Source organism: Anoplophora glabripennis, unplaced genomic scaffold (assembly GCF_000390285.2).
Source record: "Anoplophora glabripennis isolate ALB-LARVAE unplaced genomic scaffold, Agla_2.0 scaffold90, whole genome shotgun sequence".
Lineage (NCBI taxonomy): Eukaryota > Metazoa > Arthropoda > Insecta > Coleoptera > Cerambycidae > Anoplophora > Anoplophora glabripennis.
Window position 1 is genome coordinate 252,351 of NW_019416260.1, and position 5,562 is coordinate 257,912.

At 32.7% G+C, this 5,562-nt stretch overlaps 1 long non-coding RNA gene across 1 annotated transcript; it reads right to left on the bottom strand.

The window, feature by feature from the left end:
* Positions 1–1,642: 1,642 nt before the first annotated feature.
* LOC111693144 lies at positions 1,643–2,420 on the bottom strand. The gene is made up of 2 exons (XR_002763349.1): positions 2,282–2,420; positions 1,643–2,160 (listed from the first exon to the last, which is right to left on the bottom strand). It is a non-coding gene; the product is annotated as an uncharacterized LOC111693144 (long non-coding RNA).
* Positions 2,421–5,562: the final 3,142 nt, after the last annotated feature.

Genomic DNA, 5,562 nt, shown 5'->3' on the forward strand with positions numbered 1-5,562 from the left:
TATTGCAATAGTTTCACTCATAAAATTTTAGTTGTATTCACACTAATAGAGTGAAAATTTCACTAAATCGGATGTGGACAGAAATTGATACATTATTGAAAATTGAGCGAAATTGAGTGAATTTATTTTTACACTGTAACTCTGATTTTAGTTTTATGAGTTTTCAATAATATCTTGGAATAATAAAATTATCATGCACCAAAAATTAACTTGCTTTAGTTATTCTGTAAATAGATGTTTAAAGATGAAATTATTAAATATTTTGATACACCTTATTTTCACTTTGTTTCCTCTGTATATCTTTTGTTCAATGCTGTGTAAAATCTTAGCATTTGTTTTCAATGTTTCAAAATTATATTAATATAAAAATAGATGCGTTTTATACTGTTGAAAAAAATAAAAACTTTTTGGTCGCATTTTTCTCCAATATCTTTTTCGATTTTCATTTCTCGATAATGTCGATTACAGGAATCGATTGCCGGCATTTTTACGCGAATTTAAAAAATACGTTGCTCTACGACCTTCTGGAGCCGAGATAATGTATTTTTCAAAAAATTCGCGCGTTCAAAAGCCCTCTTACTTTCAAAATCTTCATTATCTCGACTTTTGGACCACGTACAATAATCCTTTTGTACTTAATCTGGGATAGCTCGACGAGATAAACCAAAATATTACGTTTACGACGGCCTCAAAAGCATAATTACCTTGGAAAAATGTAATTTTCCTTTAGTCTAAAATTCTCTCACCTCTTGTTAACATTTTAATATTCATTTATAACAAAAAATTTCGCCATCATAAAATTTTCACTTTCCTTCAGGTTTTATTATATTTTAATTATTTTTATAACTTATTACTGAAATTATATGAGTTACAGTACTTGACACAATTAATTAGATATTTTAATAGGGTTGTTGACCAAATTTCAAAAAGTAGATAATATAATTCTACACGTACTAACTAGTGTGTATACACAATTAGAGATTGAGAAATGCGTCAGAACAGTTTTAAAATAATTATTTAAAACTGATTTTTTTATAACATTTCAAAACGGCTGTGACGTCATAATGGGCATCTTGTAGTGAAATTATGTGTAAATGATTGCATAAAGGAAAAAAAAAAGTTCGAAGAAGAAGACTTTCTGTCAACGCTGTCAGTAGAGTCAGTGACAGTCTCAGAGTAATAAGTAAAGGGGAGGCCGCATTCCCTATTTCAGTACACAATGTAAACATGTAACCTCAACCTATTGTATGTTGATAAACAAATGATACATAAGTAAACACAATGGTCCTTGGTACAGTGGCGTACCGAGTTTAGGTTTAAAATCTATCATAATATAAGGAAACCATAAAAATTACACTTTTTAATAGAATAAAATCAGAAGTGCTCGATTATTTAAGCTTTCATGTGTAATAAATAGACAATAAATAGGAAAAAGTTAATGGTTTCTTCAAAATCTATAATTAATATTTTAAAAACATTTCCAGAACAAAAGAGTGACTAAAGAAAACTCCTCGATTGAAACTATCATTATACTATAGCTATAGCAATGTCATTGCCTACTATTAATTCTATTATTTCATAGTAGTTCTCGATTACTGGAAGAACATTTATTAAAATAAATAATTTAAATAAAACTACAAGAAAAGGAGCAAAAATATATTTAATTAAAATCTGCTGGAATATAAACAATGCAAAGAAAACAAAACATATTTGTACTAAAAGTAACGGAAAAATGAATTTACATTGAACAACATTTAATCGTATGGGAAAATAAGCATGTTTTAAATGTACGCAACAAAAATAAGCTGAATTTTGAGCTCATAACATTGACAGCTCGTCTCTTATGGAACAGGGACAACATGTGATTGAAGATGTTTTATAGCAACATCTATAAAATTTCCTTCACTGGCAATTTCTCGAAGAGGGAACCTTTGAGACGGCACAACCATTTCATCAACACTGTGCTAAAACGTATTACCTTCCAAATGTTGTATTAATAGGCACAGCTCCATGTGTGAGACATCGTTTTCCAGTTACTGTTACCTTAATATCTGTAGCACGGAAATGCTTCGACAGACATAATTATCCTTTGAAAAATCATATTCAGATATGGCGAAATTTTCTAGCCACACTGCTCGTATCGCAGGATCTTATGGTATTCTACAAATAAACACAGAGCTAGTGTCAGTATCAAAATACAAACATAATAAATTAACAAATAAAATACTTAGGACACCTTACACCCTTGTAAGAACGCCCATGGAAACAATGTCAAACTTACTTGTGAAAAGAAGTAGCACATATTTGGCTCTTTTCCTGTAATTGTCGGCATATTATACGCCGCTTTGGCATTTTTATTGAAATTAGATAAAAAAACAGTTTAAAAAGACACAAAACACTGAACTCGGTTAATATCTATTTCACAACAATAGACTGTAATAATGGCGTCCCCTTTAGAACCGTTTAATACCAGGCAATGATGCCACTTACGGCGTTTGTATTGCTAGGAATTTCAATAATGTATTTTTTTTTTCAGATATTCAAAATCTATAATTATAAAACAAGTTGCAAGAAAATAGTGTCGTAGTCTTATGCATATTACAATGTAACTAATTTGTAAGTCGAGGTCAAGAATGAGGTAGATCCTTGTACGATAATCAATTAAAATGACCGCTGTACCTAGCTATAAAGATAAAAATGTAACATTGGCATCAATGTCAAGAACATCACAAAGTACCAATGTTCGTAAATACACATATGTCAACACTTCACTATCGAATGTAAATAAAGGCGTCCCCTTTATTTATTAGTCTGAGGTGACAGTGACACTTCCATAAAATATTTTCAAGTTTAATTAAATCAGAATGTGTGAAACGGGATTTGTGAAAGCTACTTCGCAAATTTTACCGAAAATAGATATATTTATGATCAGTGAATTTTTAAAAAAAGACGACCGTTTTAATATTGGCGAAATCAGAGGTACAAAAGCAGTCAGGTAAGGATCAACATATTTAATGAATGATTTTATTGTTACTTTATTGTTATTATTATTTATTACGTCTATACTAATTATTTTTTTGAGCAAGGATTTTTGTACGTGGTCCAGAAGTCGAGATAATGAAGATTCTGAAAGTAAGAGCGCTTTTGAACGCGCGAATTCAGTTTTCGGAGCCTCCACTCCGCCGCCTATTACCATTAGTTCGCGCCGCTCGCGGCCTATAGAATTTTTGGAAAAAAAAAATTATCTCGGCTCCAGAAGGTCGTAGAGCAACGTATTTTTTAAATTCGCGTAAAAATACCAGCAATCGATTCCTGCAATCGACATTATCGAAAAATGAAAATCGAAAAAGATATTCAAGAAAAACATTCTAAAATTCCCAAACAAAGGATAAACTTTTTTCAGTATATACTTTATATTTTATTTCTAGCGGTTTCGAGACACATGCCCACGACACACGCCAGAACCGTAAACACACTTACTTAACGTAGTTTATTACAAAGTTTCAATAAAAGATCCAGCTCTAGCCGCTCTACGTTCACCGAATCAACAAGTAGCGGCACGTAACAAATTTATATTGTGTACAGAGTACTTACCGAGTATTTGGCCAACTAATGTGTTTGAACACACGCGTACATCGAACTCGATGCAATTCACCCACCCGGAATGGTTCGATACAGAAAAACGCTCTATTTGTCCCGCTAATTTTCAGTAATTCCATGAAGAACGTCAACGATTTTTGTAGGGGTTAATTAAAAGTTTATTTCAATGCAAATACACGAAATTATTGAAAATTTTACTCGAAAGGGGATCATGCGTCGATACGGACCGCTACATCTAAAGAAATCTAAAAATGATGTAATCTATAGCTCTAAACAAATTAAAATCACTAGTCGAAAAATTTCTGAATTAAGAAACGAAGAAAAATTTGAAAATATTGCTGGATTAAGTAAACGGGGCAAAAGTTGCGACGAATTAGAAATATTTTCGAAATATATTTCCCCTTAATTAAGTGCCTACTCGTTTTGGGAATTTACATGATTTAAAATTTTTTACTATAATAGATTCCTCAAAATTTCCCGAAAAATAGTTTGAATGTTTATTACAAATGTATCCAAACGTTTTTGAAATAGATAAGTTGAAAAACGAACTTAATATTTTGTACGACGAACAATTTTGTAATTTAGAAATTCAAAAAACATAGAAATATTATACAAGGAATTTAAAATGGTATTTCCGGAAACATACAAATAATTTCGATGACTGTCAGAAATATGTACCTAAGTGGGTATAACTCCAAAATTCGATAATATTTTGTGTTCTTTACTACAGTTCTGAATCGCAAAACTGTCCCAACCAAAGTATGTACACAGAACGCTTATCAAATACAAAGGTAAGGGTGTATCTTCCACTTACCTTGACAGGAAAATTTTCTGCGCCCCTCGTATTAGAGTGTGACGTCCAAATAATTTCTCCTCGCCACATATTCGTCCGTAGACCTCTTAGAACCTCGCTTGGTATCCTGGAAGTCATCCAAGCCGTGAAAGGCAGGAGGATTTTGTTTTAATTAAATAATAAATTAGGTGCACCGTTAATGCACACTGCAGTGCATATTACGCTCGATGCTGGTCGGGCGCGGTAAATTGGAGCTGGCGCCCCTGCAAAGGAACCGCCACCACATCAAGCTGATGAAAGGTCGATGTGGGTTGCAGTCTCTTATTAATAGCACGCGTATTTTATGTTATGTAGTTCCTTGCCCTTGTCTAAGGCTTTCTACAAGATATATCGCTCAATGTTACCATAAAAACTTAATATACGGGGTGATTCACAAATGGTGACCAAAAATGAAACCTCGTATTCTTTGGTGAATTTCTTTCCTATAAAGTCACTATCTAGTTACAATTATCTAGTAGGTCAGTGTTGACATTTAATAGACGCTGATCGTTACTATTACCATTTATTAGAAAAAAATCTGTGATTTATGTTCAGATTCTGACCATATACCGAGCGATATCTAAGAAGCGGCAAGAAATGCCGTATGTTCACTGATTCCTGAAAAATCCAAAGCGGTAAGTATATGACTTGGCTTATGAAAAATTTGAGAAATAGCGTGAACAGAGGAAAGTAAAACACGTCAATGAGAAAGTACTACTGACATATTTTGAAGGTAAGAAGAATTTGAAGGCTTCTACGCTATGGACACAGTACTCCATGTTGAGAACTGAACTGTCTTTAAAAAAAGGTATAGACATTAAAACATACAATAGTTTGATAGCATTTTTGAAAAGGCATTCTGATGGATACCACGCTAACAAATCAAACGTTTTTTTCAGAAATAAGTATTGCGAAGTTTTTGACGGAGGCGGATGACAATAATCTTTTAATGGCTGAGGTAACCAATAATTGCTTCATTTAGTTGTCAGTTTACTAATTCGCATTTTTTGCTTTTGGTTGTGTCGGTCGTGGGAATAGCCGGTGCATGTCGGAAGTCAGAATTAACATCTTTACCTGTTGAAGATGTTACAGATTATGAGACGTATTTTCGAGTAAATATTCCAAATACA